The 21,076-nt window shown below is 34.4% G+C and overlaps 1 pseudogene; it reads left to right on the top strand.

The window, feature by feature from the left end:
- LOC120077394 (large ribosomal subunit protein uL6c-like) lies at positions 1 to 20,564 on the top strand (annotated as a pseudogene).
- The last annotated feature ends 512 nt before the right edge of the window (positions 20,565 to 21,076 follow it).

Genomic DNA, 21,076 nt, shown 5'->3' with positions numbered 1-21,076 from the left:
ATGTCTGGTGGTTCAGTGACCGGTTTGCGGGCGATTCGAGTTTTGGACGATCCAGTTGGTGCGGTTCAAGGTCTGGTTCACCTGTTTTGAACCGTTTCAACTATTATTTGATGTAATGTTAGTTTTTCTATTAATTAAATTAATATAAAGATTATATTAACTTAATTGATGGCTTAGGAGTCCAATCCTAGTCCAATAATTGTTCTTTAAATTATGCATTTGATATGTGGTTTACTTTATATATTTATATGTCATAATGTATGTCATATAGTAAAATCCTACCATAGGCTATGCATTTATTCATGCATCATTTATATTATAATTATCATAATATATAGTTGCATGATTTAAATTTTATAGCATGCTCATGCATCATATAATATAATTGTTATAATATATAATGCAAACATTAATGACATTTTTATGCATCATTTATGTTATAAATGTTATAGTATATAATAACATATTTGAATGAATGTCATTAATTTTTTCATTACTTTAGTATATAATTGTTATGTATGTTGAGTAATGAAATGGAAATTGTATGAAGTATGTCATTACTTTGGGTAATATTATAATGATTATAATTTTTTTCCTAAGTATGATATAGAATGCACTTTATGGTTTTAATTTATTTCATTTATTTTATAATTGTTATAATTAAATGAAATTATAAATTAAAATTAATAATTTAGAATTGCATGCAAACTTAGGTTAAAATCATTTGTTAAAAATAATTTAAAATATAATTCACATAGGCCTAAGTTCACAATATTTCTATTATGATTAGAAATTAGTTTAATCATTTTAATCAGTTTAATAGGATTAAATTGATTTTAATTAAAAGATTAAAATTGTAGTAAATGTATCTATAAGGGTTTTTCTGAGGCTAGTTCTGTCTAAGTTGGGGTATTTAAGTTGACAAAAATAGAACACCCCTATCTGAAAACTTACCTGAAAGGTGAATTAGATATATCTACTACAAACATGCAGTTATTGTTTAAAGATTATTAAAATATTTAAAAAACATTAATCAAAATTGTTTAACTATCCAAAGTAAGTATTACTTTTGGGCAAACTTAAACAATCACTTAGTAATAATAATTAGTATTTTTCTAAGTTAAATTAACTCTAGGTAAAACACTAAGTGGGAGAAAAATTGAGTATATGATACTTCATTTTTTCTTTTCATGTTTCTTTCTCACAGTATATACCGTGAGATCTATACTCAGCCTCAAGGAACCTTTGCTTGTGTCCCCCTACGGGTGGTGTTTGTATAGGTCAATACCAAGATGAATGGAGAGAGTTTTTATAGTAAGTGGGAACCGAACGTGTGTCAACACATCCCACTGTCTCTGTCATTAGTTTGTAGTAAAGTTTCATGCTCGGTCTCATGGTAACTTTTCTTGTGTCCCCCCTACGAATGACATTTGAATGACTCTTTACTCAAACTCCAGAAATAGATAGGGTTGATTTAGTTTTTGCCCAAATCGGTTTTTCCCTACGGTTGGCTCATTGGGGTGGAACTCTAAAATCTAAAATGAGGGGTTACATTTACAAGAAAATGTTAATCAAGTTAACAGTTTCTGGACCGAATAATGGTGACTGATATCAGTACCAAGGAGTTGTTCTGTAAATTGGTTGAGATGGTCTTATTTTAGTGAATGAGTACCTAATCACCCTATCTTTTACCCTACCTCACTGAAACATCATTGCAAAATAGATGTCACATAGGGTGCATTAAATTATTTTGCTAAATTTTATTAGTTTTTCAAACTGGGTAATGCATGGATTACTAATATAAATAAATTGTATGTTTTCAGCAAATTTTCCAAAATGACTTTCGCAATATTAAATATGCTCACCATTGACAAATTAACTGCCGATAATTACATCACCTGGGAAAACATTATTAATACAGTTCTGATCTTCGATGATTTGAGATTTTTTCAGGTGGAGGAATGTCCTTCAATCCAAGCGCAAAATGTCGCTCGAAATGTTCGGAAGGCATATGAGTGTTGGGTAAGGGAAAATGAAAAGGCCCGAGTGTATATCTTGGCAAGCCTTTCTGAAGTCTTGGCCAAAAAGCATGAGATCATAGAGTCCTTGTCGGGAATGTTTGGACAACTGTCCGCACAACTCAGGCATGACATGACGCTCTTAAATTCATTTTCAATGCCCATATGCAAGAAGGGACATCTTTTCGAGAACATGTTCTCAACGTGATGGTCCATTTTAACGTGACATAGATGAATTGGTCTTTCATCGATGAAGCCAATTAGGTTAACTCCATCTTGGAAATCTTACCTGAAAGTTTCCTACACTTTCGTAGTAATGTTGTTATGAACAGAATTGACTACAATCTGACCACTTTGTTCAATGAGCTGCAGACTTTCCAATCCTTGATGAAAGTTAAGGAATAGAAGGATGAGGCAAATGTTGCCTTGTCCTCTAAAAAGTTTTTCAGAGTTTCGACCTATGGAACTAAGTCTGTGTCTTCCTCTTTCGACACCAAAAAGTGGAAGAAGAAAAAGAGTGGAAAGGGGAAAGCTAACCCATCAACTGCTGTCCAGAAGGGCAAGAAGGCCAAGGTTGTAAAGGAAATTTTTTTCCATCGCAACGAGGAGGGACATTGGAAGAGGAATTGTCCCAAGTACTTGGCAGAAAAGAAGAAGGCCAAGCAAAGTAAATGTGATTTACTTGTGTTGGAGACTTGTTTAGTGGAGAATGATGATTCAGCATGGATAATAGATTCAGGCGCCACTAGCCATGTTTGTTCTTCATTTCAGGAAATTAGTTCCTGGCGGCAACTAGAGGCTTGGAGATGATGATGCGTGTAGGAATTGGGCATGTCGTCTTAGTTACGAAAGTGGGAGGACTTCGATTTTGTTTATAGAAAACATATATTTTATTAGATAATGTGTATGTGTTTCTAGGCTTGAAAAGGAACTTTATTTCTGTAAAATGTTTGCTTAAACAAAAATACTCTTTAAATCTTAATATAATTAAATGAAGGAAATCAGACATGAGGATTTCCATGAGAAGCGGAAGGATCGTTCTAAATTCCATTTGAAATTGAACATACGCAATCATAGTCTTAAAACGGAAACTTACAAGTCATGCAACAACTAGAAATTACAGCATACTAACAAGATAATCAAGGGATAGAGTATGCGTACCTTTGAAGAACCATTCTTCAAACTCCCTCGATCACTCCAAGCATCCAAGAACAACAACACGGCCCTTGAACATAACGACTAGAACAACAGCACGAATACAATGATCACGAACCCATCGAAGGGCCTCAAGAACCTCAAAATCAATCGAGTTGAGTGAGGACACCACCACAATGGTTACCTCGGTATTCTCAATGTGAGAATCCAGGAGTTGTGGGCTCTGTATAAACTTGGTTAGAGGAAGAGACTGGAGAACAACAATCGTGTAGATGATTGAGCAAGTGGGAGATAAGAGTTGTCTATCGTATAGACGATGTGCTCAATCGTGTAAGATGGCAGCCTATCGTATAGACAATGCCACGCAAACGTTTAGCTACGATCAGCTGAATGAACTATTGTATAGTTTAAGTCCACGATCGTTTAGTCTCTCTATTACTATCACTTAGTGAAACACTTTCACTTGATAGCCTTATCCATGAGAAACTTTCCAAACCAAGTAAATAGTAATTTTAGGAAAACATTTTTCCTTTTATCTCATGGTTACCATAAAACCACCAATAACCTCACACTCAATTGGTTATTAGAGAAAAAGAGATAATTATCAAATAACTAATATTATTATAAATAAATATGATAACCAACTTACCATAATATATTTATAACCTATAGTTTTAATATTTCATCTCATGAAACATATAGACCATAGTTCTTTTTCTATTTTATGGTACTTAATGTAAATCATATTTACATTAATCATGCACTTGATGTATCTCGTACATCATACCAATTATATCATATATAATTGAAATTCCTCTTATCAATTTGAACATTTTAAATCAACCCAAGAACTGATTCTCAACTTGAATCCATTGAGCTACCAAGGGGACCTTATGGACTTGTAGCTTGAAACTCCAACGGTACGTGAATAACTGATTAAACTCTTTAATCACGTGATCCACCATCCGTTAACTATTGGGCACTCTACTAAATACTGATAGTTATACTTTCCTCACTACATATATATTTTTTGTCCATATCAACCAATCAACAATGTGATAACCCTTCACAGATTGTTCGTAAGTACAGCTGGCCCAATTTACCGTTTTGCCCCTGTAGTTACATCTAACTTCTTAAGTACCACTGATTCCTCTAATGAACATAAGTCATAGTTCTACTATGACCGAGTCCTCTCTTCCAAAGAGAGGATGTGGCCACTATGTTCAAGACTTGGAATCAGCCCTTAAGGGAGAAATCTATCTACTTACCCCTGCTTCGGGGTAGGAGTGAATTACATCTTGTGTAACTAAGTTCCTAGCTCTGCAATCCGACAAATCTCCAAAAAGGTAGGCTTGTTGAGTTAGCAATCTGGTCACTTTCACCCATACTAATCAAAGGATCGCCCTCAAAGGCAGGAGTTCCTAAAACACTCAGGATTAAGATCATGTCACCTATGGTCGTTTAAGATGAGATGTAAGTCTCAAGTATCAACGACGTTATATAAAGAGACGAATCATCTCGTGGTACGATCTTATACAAACTCTTTGTATAGGATACCCCACTCGCATGTCTTCACATGAATGGTCAGGATCAGACCATCTGTAGTAGTTCACAATACTTGTAAATCTCTACAAAGAGGGTCGTATCCGTAGTGTCACTAGGATAAGGTATCCCTCCTTTAATCCGTGTACAACAGACCTTTTTAGGTTATTACTTAAGGCATGATCCACTTGTATATCTCATATACATACTTAAGTTTACATACAATAACTACGGATCTTTGTTTATTGGATATAAGTAAATGCAGAATAAAATAACTCTTATTTTATTCATAACAATGTGTATAATGTTTACAAACTACGAGACTCTGAGAGAATTAGGACACCAATCCCAACAATCTCTCACTTGTTCTAATGCCTCAGGAGACTAATGTACAATACATGAGAAAAACAACTACAATATACAATAAACTAGGGCATACTCTATACCTAGTATCAACTCCCACTTGCCCTAGACAAGATGATGCATGTCCCATAGACCCAGACTCTCCAGATGATCCTCGAACACTTTAGTCGTGGGTGCCTTTGTAAACGGATCAACAACATTGTGCTCCGACGCGATCTATGTGACTATCACATCATCGCGATTAGGGTTGGCAAAATTTTTTGTGGGAAATTCCCGGTTTGACTGGGGATGGGGTCAAACCGGAGAATTTTTTCGGGGCCCCGTTCGAGGACGAGGATTTAATCCCCAACCCCGATTTTATATAGTTATATTTTTTATATTTTATAAATATATATTTATAATATATAAAATAACTTATTTATATGTATGTTTATAATGTATACTATAGGCTTATAGTGTTGTGAGCCCAATATTGAATATATAAATTCTAAATTTAAGAACAAAAGTCAAGCCCAAACCTAAAATATTAAAAGAAAAAAATGGGGAATCCCCGCAGGGAATTAGTAGGGGAATCCCCGTGGGGAAATAGAGAATGGGGCCCCGCGGGGACCCCGTTTCCCCGACGGGGAATCCCCACCCCCGTCCCCGCCTTCAAATGGTAGGGACGGGTGTGGGGATGGGGGGAATTTCCCCCACGGGGCCGAGGACGGGGGACCCTCCCCCGCCCAGCCCCAGCCCCGTTGCCAACCCTAACCGCGATGCACAATCTTTTTAATCAAGTGATATATTCGTTCTCTATGCTTGCCTCGACGATGACTCCAAGGTTCCTTTGAATTTGCCACAGCCTCGCTATATCACAATAAAGAGTGATCGGCAAAGACATATTTGAAACAACGTCCAAATCTATAAGGAATTTCCTCAGCCAAACAATATCTTTAGCTGCTTCACAAGCGGCTACGTATTCGACTTCTATAGTGGAGTCCGTGATGCATCCTTGCTGATGCTTCGCCACACTACAGCCCCCCATTCAGAGTGAACACTGTCCATGATATCGATTTACGAGAATCTCTATCAGTCTGAAAGTCAGAGTCTGTGTATCCTGTAAGGATCAAATCCTTATCTTCATACACGAGCATGTAGTCCCTCGTTCTCCGAAGATACTCGAGGATTGGATTGAGAGTGGAAGATACTTGGGAATTGGTCTGATTGGGGAGTTGGGAACACAGCTACAAAATATGAAATTCACTCATTCCCTAATGTCAATGTAAGTAGATAAATTACTCCTCTAAGAGTTGATTTCGAGGTTTAAACAATGTGACACCATACTCTCTCTTGACCCTAGAGGGGTTTGGTTATAGTTGAACTATGACTTATTGTTCAATAGAGGGATCAATGGTACTTAAAAAGTTAGATATAATACAAGGACAAAAAGGTAACTTTGGCCCAACTGTACTTACGTGTAGTTTGTGAAGGGTCATCGTACTGTTGACTAGTTATATCCAACAGATACAGAAATATATTTGTAGTGCGAAGAGTGCAGCTATCAATCTTTAGTGGAGTGACTAGCAGTTAATGGAAGTTGGGTAATCTAATTAAAGAAGTTTAATTAATTATCCAAGTACTTTATTAGACATGGTTTGGTCTATGATGAGTTGTGCTTTATTAGACATGGTTTGATCTAGTATTAAGTGAAATTTTTAATGAAACTATTGAGACTTCAACAAGAGTCGTTAAAGAGGTTAGTACATCAACAAAGGTTGTTGATATCGGTTCATTTAGTCAAGCATATCCACCTCAAGAGTTGAGATTTCCTCGACATAGTAGAAAGGTTATGAGCTCACCTGTTCGCTATATGGTTTAACAGAAGTTCAAGTCATCATGTCTGATGATGGGGTTGAAGATCCATTGTCTTATAAGCAAGCAATGGAAGATATTGACAAGGATGAATGGATTAAAACCATGGATCAAGAAATGGAGTCTATATACTTCAATTCAGTCTGGAAGCTTGATTGATCAACCTGATGAGATAAAACCTATAGGTTGCAAATGAATCTACAAGAGGAAAAATGGTGTATAGGGAAAGATACAGACCTTTAAAGTTAGACTAGTGGCAAAGGGTTATACCCAGGTTAAGGGAGTGGAATATGAAAAAACATTCTCACATGTTTTCATATTAAAGTCTTTTCGAATTCTCTTGTCCATAGCCATATATTGAGATATGACAAATGGACGTCAAGACCAACTTTTTGAGGGGTAATCTTGAAGAGACCATCTAAATGAATCAACTAGAGGGATTCATGAAACAAGATCAAACAACTTTTTAAAAAGTTATTTGTTATTGACCTTTTTGGCATGTGAAATACTACTTTTACCCTTAATATTAAACGTTCTCTTCAGTTCTGCTACCTACGTCTCTTTTGCTATTCCCTTCTAATAACAACAAAATGGAAATTCAAAATCAATTAAAAACTAAAAATGCTTTAACATCTTACTTATTTTATAAGCATGGTGGGAAAGAACGCGAAAGATCGTATGAAAACAAGTGGTGATTTAGTTAAAATAGAGTTGTATCAATAAAGATATGATAAAAACAAAATTATCGTTTGTGCAAAAAAATGTGCAATTGCTTATGCCGATGTCAACAATCGCTTATGTCGATGTCATTGATTGCTTATGTTGATGTCAGCGATCGCTTACATTGATGTCAGCGATCACACTCTTTTTTTGTATAAATAATAATTTTGTTTTTGTCATATCTTTATCCATATAACTCCATTTTAACTAAATGTCCACTCGTTTTCGTACAATTTTTTGCGTTCTTTCCAACCATGCTTATAAAGGTGAAAATTAAAAATATATGGTACTTTTAAAAACTATTTAGAAAAATATTGTACTTTTGAAACTGTTTAGAAAAACATTTTTTTTAATAGGTCGAAGAAGGTACCTAGGTCGAATTTTGAACCCTCGACCTTTAGATTATTATTATTTTTTTCTTTTTAATAATTTAGACATTCGACCTTCTTCTTTCTTTCTTTTTTTTTTTAATTTTTCATTTTATAAAAATAATTTCTAAAAATATTTTATTATTTTATTATTTTATTTAAACTCTAAAAAGAATAAATTAAAAAAATAATATCTCATAAAAACAAAAAAGTGTAAATTAAAATATCTCATTTATATAAAAATAATTACAAAAATCAATATGTCCCACAAGGCGGACGTTGTCGATTTCGAGCTGGTTGTCATCGTTAACTTCGAACTTAAGGTTGCTTGGGTTCTTCTTGATGTTGCTTTGGTACCTCTGCAGGCGCTTCATAATATAAATATTCATTATGCTCTCCACGACCCCGACCATGTGCATGCACGTATGAAAACGAAGGACCAGCCTCTGAGTCATAATGTCCTTAACCAAATGCTGACATCATCATCATCGAACTAACATAATCATTTGGACTCTGCGTCTGCATCATAGGGGGCAACTCTTCCACATTATGGGCAACCTCATCAAACTCATCCTTTTTCCGAATAGGTCCTCTACGTCAAGGAACTGGTGGAGGAACAATAGGTATATCGTACATATAATATATCTCCTCCATATAGCTTTGGTTGTCACTACATATAGCAAGAACTTGGTTCGAATCATTCGCAATCCCACGGAGTTTACTGTTGTTCGATCTCTGTGAATTATAAAACAATTAGATAATATTTAAAATAAATTTAAATTAAAAATAATTAGATAATATTCATTCATTTACCAGATGACCCACAACTGCTCCCGGATAGTGACGTAGCGCCTTGTGATATTATTATACCAATGAATATATTCTTGAGTGATATCCCTGTCAAACTGTTCAATAGAAACCCCCACTGCAATAAACCTTGCACGATAGTGCCATCGCGCTACCAAATGTGCAACTTTTTCGAACCAATCTCTAGTCCTTAAGTCAATATCATGCAGTAGGGGTTCAGTATTACAAGGCGATGGGACATCCTGCTGAAAACCGAATTGTCTCATTACCCTATCAGGAAAATGCCACTCACCAATGTGAAAACATATGAGAGGACTCATCGTCCGCCATATGTTTTGACCATTCGTACAAAAATTGGGCAAAGTATGCATAATAATTTTGTACGGCTCCCAAATAACCTGCAACACAAAATATTATATTGGAGAACATTAAAGACAAATACAATAAAAATGTGTATAAAATAATCAATTAGGTTCAGTGTAATGTACCTGATCAGGTTGAAGCAGATCAAACATGTATCTGTACTGGCTGACTACATGTGTGGTTGTCCTAGTCACAAATTTGTCTCTCCACTAAAATTTTTAAATTGATAATTTAGAATCTAAATTAACTAGATCAGTGATATAAAAATTAAATTGAATTAAAACAACATACCGAGAATCGTAGGCTTGTCCAGCTAATTGAGTGTCATTAACATGTTGTAGCTGTGAAGCCATTGTTGGAAATTGCTCCCAAACCCATAGATGCAAAAGTACGAGAGACCCAACTATCTCTCGAACCTCAGGTCCTGTTGGTTTGCATAGTTGTCTATACAACCATGCCAAACATGCTCCACCCCATGAATACCGCCCCGCATCATAGAGGTTAGCTAATAGTGGCATGAACATCAAGTGAACAAAATGACTTGATTTATTGGAAAACGGACTTCCACCCATCATTTGTAGTATATATGCTCGCACATATCTTATAACGGTTTCCTCGTCTGCATCATCTGTGAGCTCACAGAATTGTGTTCCTAACCATATCAAACCTAACCTCGATCCTTTAATTTTGTCGGCAGGTGAAGTCACACCGAGGTACAATTGACAAACTTGTGACCAGTCATCGTACATCACTCTGGTGACTGACTCACCGTCAACAGGTAACCCCAACAACACTTCTATGTCTTGTAGAGTGATAGTGCACTCTCCAACAGACATATTAAATGTATGCGTCTTAGACCTCCATCTCTCGACCAAGGCTGTAATCAGATGCTAGTCCAACTAAATAAATCTCGATCTGGCAACCCTATAGAATCTAGATGTGCGCAGTAGCGGTAGTATTCGAGGGTGGAGTGGAATAATGCGCTGGAGAACTGCACCTCGATGCCTGCAAGATATTTCTCCAATAGTACGATCTCGTCATACAACAGATGATCGATGAATGGACTGGTCGTACAAAACATCGGGATCAACAGGTCTTGGGTTTAAAGCCATGATCTGAAAGAAAAAAAATATTTATTTCTCAATTAAAAAAATATTTATTTCTCAATTAGAAGAATAATGTACAACTTTATAAATTATAATAAAGAAATTGAATATACAATAAAAGTATCCACACTTCATTAAATATACATGATAAAAGAAGTATTTATTTCTCAATTAAAAGAATAATGTATAACTTTATAGATTACAATAAAAAAATTGAATATACAATAAATTATTATAAAAAAATTGAATATACAATAAATTATAATAAAAAAATTGAATGTACAATAAAATGAATATATAATAAAAAAAATATATTTATTTGTCAATCCCTAACTATCTGGAGCCCGTCTTAGTAACGAATTTAAGGACACTTCCTTCGATTATGGCCTAACTAATTACAAAATCCACATCGTTGTCGAGTGGCTGGTTCTGTCCAATCCATCTCGTTGTGATAACGTGAACTTTTCGGTCTACCAGGTTTTCTCAACAACGATGGATCAGGATGTAAGACGGGCATATTAGGGTGCGTGATTTAGTAATCTTCATATGGTACAGGTTAAAATTGAGGAGAGTAACATTTAACATACGTTGACAATTTATAGTACTCCTCAATAAAGTCTTTATAGTTCATGTTAAAATGTGAGCAAACGCCTTAAAATGCAAGCATGGAATGCCGAATGCTTGCCACTTGTTATATGAACAGTACCGCTCGGACCTGTTTAGCCTCAATATTTGAACGTTTCCTCCTTTGGCATTGAGACTATGACGTCCGGTCTTCACATGAAACACACCTTCATACCGATCGTATGATTGTACTTCATGTTTACTAGATCTTGCAGCCTATTTATTTATTTTCTCGCGTGCGTACCTGGATTTTTACTCCACTTAGTATTATAAAATATGCTTGAAATAAATTATTAATAACATATATATAAAAAATAATAATATTATCAGGTATATTTAACTTGACGCTCCAATGCATCCTTTATTTCTTCTCTTCTTTTTTTCAAAATAATTCACGCATTTGAAGAATATTATCTGAGCAAGAGCATTTATAGACAACATTCGAGCTTCTTTGAGGACTCCTTTTATGCACTCTAATAGATTTGTCGTCATCCACCCATATTTGAATCCTCCATCATGTGTTGAGTCCATTGTTCTAAACTAATGTTGTCAAAAAAACTCAAACAGCTCTGATTTATTCCTTTGATATCTTCAATTGCTTTATTGAACTTCTGAATTTGAAACTGACACCCGACACGATAAACATAATTTTTCAATGAATTAAATCTGTACTTTTTATTAAAGTTGCTGACGATATGTCGTAAGCATAAACGATGGTGACATTTTGGTCCTGTTCAACCATTTGCTGGATTGTTCACTACTGCGATTATACTAGCATGTCGATTTGAAATTAAACACATCTCTTCGTGTGTTACAATTTCTCTCAGGTCTTTCAGGAACCATCCCCATGAGTCTGCGAACTCTTCATCAGCAACGACAAATGCAAGTGGAAGAAGATGGCCGTTCGAGTCAACTGATGTATCAATCAATAATTTTCCTCTATATTTGTTGTATAAGTGTGTATCATCTATCTGAATTATCGGCCGACATTTATTAAAAGCTTCTATACAAGGACCAAATGCCCAAAATACAGAAGTTAGGATAACATGGCCTTCAGTAAGCGTTTCTTACACTCTCCACTCTACACGTGTTCCGGGATTGGTCTGCTTAACCATATACAACCACCTGGGTAACAATTTGTAAGACTTATCCCAATCACCGAACACTTTAGCCAACGCTTTTCTTTTGCCCTCCCATATCCTATGGTAAAGAACATGATATCCAAACTTTGATTTGATGTCGGACTGCAGTTGTGCCATACTGATAGATGGTTTTTCTCTTACGGCATCACAGAACTCTAGTGCAATCATTGATGAATCCAATTGCACATGACTTTGACTTAGTTATGAATAAATACATGTATACTGCTCATTGTACTTAGTGATTTCGAACAAGCCATGCGATTTTTTCTTTATTGCATGAAGTCTCCACTTGCAACCTTCCTCCCACTTCTTACACCGAATTGTCCAAATCGCCGGTATCGATTCAACAACCTCATATGGTGCGTGATATTTTATTACAAAACATTTGACTGCGTGTTGTAGCATTTCTTTGTCTTGACAAATCATCCCTTTATGCAACTGAGTATTGTCAACATCCAGGGGCTACAATTGGGTCATGTTCTCGAATGCTATCCAGTACATTCATATCCAAATCGTTGAATGTATCGGAAATATCTCATGTTCACATCCATTGAAATCCAACTCTTCAAATTCATATCCGTTTCAGTTCTAAAGTCTCTGTATAGGTTGTTAGCCGCCATATCTTCATTAACACATGGCGATGCAACTAACTCTAGATCAGAATCAATACATTCAGTTGGATCTTCAAATTGGCTAAATGATGTATTCAAGTTTATATCCACCCCTATCCTATTTACATTTACATACAAATACACTAAATTCGGCAGTGGCATAATTCGGCAGTGGCATTGCGATTGAGAACATCAAGTTCATAGCTTGTACATTTGAAATAGGGAATGACATAAACCTTATTGATCCTGATGGTTCAATATAATTCCATTGTACACATTTATGCTAAAACTCCCACTTGGTGGTTGGTCATAGTCAACTCCATCAATACCATCAATCATATTACCAATTTTAAACAACAAAAATCCCAAGTATTTGCCCGCCATTTTCTTAAAAAAAAAGGACAAACATCAACTTTTTGTATTATACTTTTTATAAGAAGTATATTAAAAAATATTAAACTTATTAAAAAAATCACAATAATTTTGTATTATACTTTTTATAAGAAGTATATTAAAAAATCACAATAATTTTGTATTAAACTAAAAATATTAAACTTTTTAATTTATAAACATCAACTTTTTAAGTTTTATGAACATCAACTTTTTAAACATAACAATAAATTAAACTTTTTATAACTATTTTTAAACATAACAATATTTATAACTATTTTAAACCTAACAACAAATTAAACTTTTCAAATTACAATGAGATAAACTTTTTAAAACTATTTTTTTTCAAATTTAATACAAAATAAAAATAAAATAAAATAAAACTTTTCCAAACTATTTTAAACTATATTTTCAAAGTTAATACTAGAAAAATCAAACATCATAAGAAATATATTAAAAAAAATCACAATAATTTTGTATTAAACTAAAAATACTAAAGCGTTTAAACTATACATCAACTTTTTAAACATAACAATAAACTAAACATTAACTTTAAGTTGATATTTATACTAAACTTTTTAAACTATACTAAACTTGTTAACTATCACAATAATTTTGTATTAAACTATAAATATCAACTTTTTAAACATAACAATAAGCTAAACTTTTTAAACTATACTAAACTTGTTAACTAAAAAACAATACTGAAATATAGAATATCATTAAAAAAATGACAAATAAATAAAATTACTTATTGATCTTCAATTAAAAAATAATATTAAAAAATTAACATTATCATGGTAGACATCAATATAAGGAATAAAAATGATATATTTAGCATAAACAAATATTAAAAACAAAAAACTACTAATAAATAAAAGTTAAAGTTCAGCTCACAAATTCGACTGCTTTTTTTTTCCTTCAAAGTGACAACTTTCACCCTTTTTTCCTGTTATTTATTATTTGGCGACAACTAAAAAAAAAAAAATAATAGAATCTATAAAAAATAATAATATAAGAACAAAAATAAATTTTATAATTATTCTTAAAAAACAAAAATTTAGTAGAGTAACGAACCAGTATAGTTTGTGATCAAGGGAGAAATGTGGGAACAATTTGTATCAAACGAAATAGAAGAAGAGAAATGGAAACGGAAAGCAATGAGAAAAATGGGAGGAGAGAGATTTAGTAGAGAAAGAAGGCAGAGGAATGAGGTAGAGGAAGGCAAAGACTGTGATCTGAGAATGGTTGGGTGGTGTTTAAAAACACATAGGTCGAGTGTTAAACACTCGACCCACGGGTTGAAAATTAAAAGCTGTAAATAAGTTGGTTGGGGAGGCACGGCAGATGTTTAAAGCTGCCCAGATTATTGGTCAGCAGCACAGCGGTAGCGGCATACGTTTAGGCTGGTAGCGGCAGGGCAGATGGGATGGGACATAAAGCTTGTCGAGGGTTGAACTTTCGACTTATGTAGGTCGAATGTTCAACATTCGACAAGTCTCCAAGAAAAGTTTCATCGAGTTCATCGGGTTCTCAACTCTCGACATCCACCTTCGTCGAATTCTCAACCCTCGACATCTAGCCTCGAACATACAAAACAACCATATTTCTCTAATTAGTTTTAAAACAACCATATTTTTTTAATAAGTTTTCAAATCTATAATACTCAAACTTATGTAGGTTTGTTTTGCATCTGAATCTGCATATAGTTTGAGTTTGTTTGCAGATGGAAATATGTTTGGTCATGCAAGCCTACTTATTTCAACTTATTATTTCAATAATGCTAGTTAAGGGAAGAGTTAATCATCTATGGAGATCATCTTGGTCAATGTGAAATATGGGGAGAATATCTAAGGTCCCGTTTTCATCACAATTTTGTTTTTAAGCTTTCTATTTTGTAATTTGGGCTTGTTGCCTCCCAAATTTCTTACTATGGTTTTCATCTTTCTTAAAAAAACATTTAAATTCTTAGTTGAATTCTAGAAATAAAAACATGTTTTTAGAAACGGTTTCATATAGTTTCAAAGCTCAGATTGGTTTTGAAAACATTCGTAGAAAGTGGATAACAAAATAGAAAAGAAAAAAAGAACTTACGGGTGAAAGTACATTTTATAAGCTTAATGGCAAACAAAGCCTAAATTGTTTGGCTCTTCCCTCAGAGAACAAGCTTCCAAGTTTGATTGGGATGGTTCTTAATGATAAGGTGAAAGATTCAATATGGAGTTGTCTTGTTGATTAGTAAAGAAACCAGTAATTAACACCAATTCTTAGTGGGAGCCGGAAGGAAGACAAATTAAGGGGGAAAATTTCTAAAGGGCATGGAGAACTAGTTAAGCTTATTTTTAGGTTAACTATGAAAAGAATGGTTATGCTACTTTTTCAGTTATTTTCAGTTTGCAAAAGTTGGTAGTATTTTCTCAGTCTTTACTTTCCTCAAGTTTTTGTGCAGTAAGGTACGAGCATTAAGTCATTAATAGAGAGTGGAGTTCAGAGATTTCCCGGCTGCTGAAGGTTTTAGCCCCCAATGTAGTAAGGATGGAAGGGTTTTGAGGCTACAGCTAATGAGCCTGATATAGATAAGCTCCCTATACAGAATAGAGAATACTAACAGAGACCACAAGCATCCTGAAGTACTATAGATGGCAATTTGGAGAGAAACTGTCCTAAAATGGTGAAATTTTCTGCTGGTCACTATGTCATTAAGGTGTCAATACACCGGATAGGATTTAGAGGAAGTGTCCTACCATTGTCCTTGATTCTAGTTTTGTTTTTATGTTGCTCTCCTAGCACTGTAGTTGTATCGTTAAAAAGATCCGTCAGACTTCTTCCAGTTAGGAGGTTTCAATCCTCTGCTGTTTAAATATGTTTAGAGATTCTGCTACGCCGTCCTTCGGGATGATTTTAGTGTGTTTGAATGCTTAGCCATCACTAACAATGGACATCTGCACATTATCTTCTCGTTAATGGTATAGACTGGTTGGGAACACCTTGGAATTACAGACTTATTAAGAAAATAGAATGATGGACATTTCTTGAACATGGGGTATGGGTCTATTGGATTTTTTCGCCATTCTATTAATGTATTGAATAGAGCTTGTAAGGCATGCCCTTGAATTGATGGGCTCAAGGAAGTACGCTTAGAGAGTGTGTAAAGCTAGGTCTTAGATAATGTGTATGAGTAGGTTGAGTTCCTTGCAAAAGGAGACCTATTACTAGAAAATAAAGAACAAGAAACCACTTCATAAACACTTTACTGGGTTACATTGTTAACATAAGCATAGCTCATCAGTTAAGGCATCTACTCCTTCCTTTGAGGTCCAAGACTCAGAGTTCCAAATCCTCATTTCCATGTTTGTTGTACTCAAGAAACACCGTGGTGGGTTTGAATTTGTTCCAAGGACAAAGAGGTTTTTTAGTATTTATTCTGTTAAGCTGAAAATGACTTAGGACTTGTGTTATACTGTTATCTGTTCGGAATAAAGGAAAAAGAAAAGAGTTTTCTTTATCTGTGTTTCTTTTGTATAATCTCTTTTATTTCCACTTTTCTTTTTTTGTATTTAGGGAATGTAGATACAGAAACTTGACCAGCCTAGAGTTTGTTTAATGTCCATAGTGGCTGTCTTCTATTTAATCTTAAAGTTCTATTTGTAAAAGCAAACATTCTAAAATTTGAAACCATTTTAACCATTGTGGCTCTCAGCAATTCTCAGTCTACATTTTTTGGAGAGAAAAATGACTTCTCTGTTTCCACAATGCCTTTATGTCATATCGGTCTCTTCAGGAAGACTATAGACTGCAAGGAATCACGAATAGGAAAGCAACCAATCCAAGTCTCATCCAATGTAACCATCACATTACAATGTCAAGATTTGAAAGTTAAGGGTCTTAGGGTCCTTTGGGAGAACTTTCATTTCTTTATCCACGAGAAGTGAAGATTGAGAGGGAAGATTTTGAGATCTTAAAGGCCAAGAAGGCACTAGAGATGCGAAGAGCCAACCAAATGCATGGGCTTTTCGGGTAATCTCATCATAGATATAGTTTACTAATTCATTTTTTTTTTCACAGTAACCAATAAATTTAACTTCAGTGTACTCTTTTGAGACATTTAGACTTTTGTTACCTTTGTTTCTTTCTTTTTTCTTCTCAAGTTTTAGTTTATATAGATCACTTGTTTTTATTTATCTTTTCCAAATTTTGGTAGCCTCCTCTGTAGATGTCCTACTTCACTATAAGTTTCGAAAGATGTTTTCTTTTTTTCCTCAATAATTACTTCAAAGTACTTTTATGGTTGAAAAATACAAAGAGTGGCCAACTCTTGATATTTCCTCGTTTAAGATTGTTTATGAACGTCTGGAAAAAACCCAAATAATATATCATCAAATTCTGAAAACCCGATTTCATGTTATGTATGCAAACAACCAGCCACTGTTTCCTTCATTTGAAATACAGTTGAATGATGCCTGATGGACAAAGAGCCCTCGTTAAGTGTTTTTGTTGAAGTATTAATATAATTATTTATCCATCAACTTAAATTTTTGGGTTGACTGGTGAATCAACATTGTATTATAGCAAGAAGTCTTGTGTTCAAACCTCGGTATTGTCATTTCCTCTCCAATTAATGTTGTTTTTCACTTGGTCATTCTACAAATTTTTAATTTTCAAGCCTACAAGTGAGGAGTGTTGAAGTATTGATGTGATTAAAATTTTCATAACCTATCAACTTAGGGGGTGTTTGGCCCAAAAAGTTGGGGGAGTGGAGTTGTGAATTCCCTTCATTGTTTGGTCCAAGGAGTTTGTGAGCCTTATGACTAAACAAACATCAATTTTATGTCTTATTGTTTACTCGTGGGCCCAAAGACTTCACAACTCCACTTCTTACAAAATGTTGCATTTGTGTCATATATGACCATTTCAATTGATTTCCTCAAGATCCTTATAGACAATATGGTTGGTAGGAGTATCGAATGGGTTTGAAAAGAAACTTGAATTGGTCGGTATCTGTTATTGGGCGATGTTAGAAGGAAAAGACTTGATATTGAATCTTGAGTTCTCTCATCCAGTTAGAATGGCCATTCCTGATGGTCTTCAACTAAAGGTGGAAGAAAACACCAAAATTACAGTGAGTGGATATGATAAATGTGTCATTGGTCAGTTTGCTGCCTCTATTAGACAATGGAAGCCGGGAAAATTTCATTAAATAACCCAAAAAGCAAAAACTTTTCTATGGACGACCTCTTTTTAAAAACTTTTATATGGCTAACCTTTTTCACATGTGAAATAGATTTAATTAATATACCTAACCTAACTTAAACGATCTCTTAGTATAACTAAACGATCGTTTATATAATACTAATAGATCGTTTAGGTACAACTAAACCATCGTTTAGATAATACTAAAAGATCGTTTATGCATAACTAAATGATTGTTTAGATTATACTAAGAGATTGTATAGCTATACCTAAACGATCGTTTAGTTATACCTAAACGATCTCTTAGTATAACCTAAACAATCGTTTAATTTCAAAATGATCGTTTATTCTACTATGTTTGTGGGCATCTTATCATACGTACAATGGACTTGATAAACTCTTGCCTATCGTTGTACCCCAATTTCTTCGAGATATCTCATCACACCAGGATATCTTTGGAGCTTGGCCCAATGAATTTCAAAATCAAACATCCTATATGCTTTGGCTGCAAGATAAAAATGTGGGATTATATCATCGTTTTTAATTGGGTCATCAAGTTATTCCATATGTGATATATGCATAGCGCATGAAATGCCTCATGAAATACAGATGTGACTACTTTTGCAATTGAGATATGACGGTCAGATATAATGACTAATTCTGGAATTTTTCCGATTGAAGCCTTTAAATTAGTCATGAACCGGGTACAAGCTACATTGTTCTCATTGTCCACGATACTAAATGCAATTGGGTAGATGTTGTTATTACCATCGATGCACATTGCTATTAACAAAATACCTTTGTATTTCTCATGCAAGTGGGTCCCTCTCAACCACAATGACAGGACGAATGCAGTTCAAGAATCCCCTAGTGCATGTTCCTAATGTCTTGAAGATATATTTAAAGTATTGTTCATCTTCTATTTCAACCTAAAAAAAGTACCTGGATTTGCAAGTTTAAGTGCTTCACCGAATGCCTTAACAAAGGCACATGATCCTTTTGGTGACCCTCGTGCATATACCAATGCATATTCTCTTGCGCGGTAAGCCCGTCCATAGTTTATATTTACTCTATAATCTCTTCGGACATCTTCAATTATATCCTTAGGCAATATGATCGACCGACTTGATCGTATTTTGACTGGATTAAGTGTCCAGTAACCCAACTCTTAGCCTGTGTAATGATTTACGATCTTGTATGCTATGGTACACGATCGTGTATGTTGTTGTATAAGATCGTATATGTTGTAGTATACAATTGTGTATGTTGTGGTACACGATCATGTACCCAATGATGTACGATTGAAAAACAATGGTACAAGATTGCATATATAATGGTATACGATCAGAAAAATAATAGTGAACGAACTTCTAAAACTTTCGGTTAACAGTTACAATACTAGTTTCTGGGTATGTAGAATGATCTTTGAAGAATGCATGTTCTAGACCCACAAAATAAATTGTTTGGAGTTGGAAGCGATCTTTGTTTGATTGAAAGTGATAGAGCAATGGAGAAGATGATAGCGTTTGAGTGAAATTGAAGAGGTGAAAATGACATTCGTTTACTTGTCCCATGGTACACGATCGTGTATGCTGTTTTATAAGATTGTATATGCTGTAGTATACAATTGTGTATGTTGTGGTACATGATCATGTACCAAATGATGTACGACTGAAAATACAACAGTACAAGATTGCATATGTAATGGTATACGATCAGAAAAATAATAGTGAACGAACTTCTAAAATTTTCGGTTAACACTTAAAGTATTCGTTTCTGGGTATGTAGAATGATCTTCTTCGAAGAATGCATGTTCTAGACCCACAAAATAAATTGATTGGAGTTGAAGGCGATCTTTGTTTGATTGAAAGTAATAGAGCAATGGAGAAGATGATAGCGTTTGAGTGAAACTGAAGAGGTGAAAATGACGTTCGTTTACTTGTCCCATGGTTAAGATCCAATAGCATTGAATTCTAATATACAATGTTGGTTGAGAATAAATGGTTGCATTAATTTATCGACCATCAGTGGTTGGAAGGGAAGATCAAAGGATGAAGAAAAGTAGGAGAGAAACATTTAAAGTTGGGGGTCAAAATGACAGTTCACATGTGAAAAAGGTCAATGAGAACAAAATTTTTAGAAAAAGGCCATCTATGGAAAAAATTTTGCATTTTGGATTATTTTATGAAATTTTCCATGGTGGCTCCCATAACCATATAAGGGTAAAGGAGTGAAATATGCTGATGAAATTGTCAGAAGAAAGGAGGGGAAAGCAGAGAAGAAGCGAAGTAGTAATGATTTTCATTCGTAATTCATTGTTGGTTTTTCTCTCTTTTTGGAATATTTATATATTTCTAGTATCAGAAAGGATTATTGGCATCATAATTTATGAGAGTTCGTTTTTTCCTTCCTCCCTTTTCTTAGTAGATTTTCCGTTTAATACCATCAGTTGGGGAAATGGCATCAACTCCTCCAAAAGATCTTCCTCTAGTTCAGACCCATGTATCTTGGACGACTCGACTTTCTTCCTGTGCTCTGTGCAAGTGACATAATTTCTTTTTTGTGACCTGTAAATTTTGCTATGGTAGTGATCAGAATTTGAAAGAATGAATGTGAAAAAAGATGATTTAGAGTCGAAGAGCTTAGCAAGAAACGAGAACGGTGAAGAACAGAGTAGATCTTCCTCTTTGGACAGATTGTTGCGAGAACAAATATCAATATGCAGAAGAATAGATTGAGAATGCAATTTTTTTTTTTTGCTAGATATATACAGGTTACAAGGGAAGTTTACCAGACGAAACAAACAAAGTGAAGATATATAAA

Source organism: Benincasa hispida, chromosome 5 (assembly GCF_027475165.1).
Source record: "Benincasa hispida cultivar pf3 chromosome 5, pf3_genome.v1.1, whole genome shotgun sequence".
In the NCBI taxonomy this organism is placed as follows: Eukaryota; Viridiplantae; Streptophyta; class Magnoliopsida; order Cucurbitales; family Cucurbitaceae; genus Benincasa; species Benincasa hispida.
Note: the sequence above shows the minus strand (reverse complement) of the source record. Positions and strands in the feature narration are given on the sequence as shown.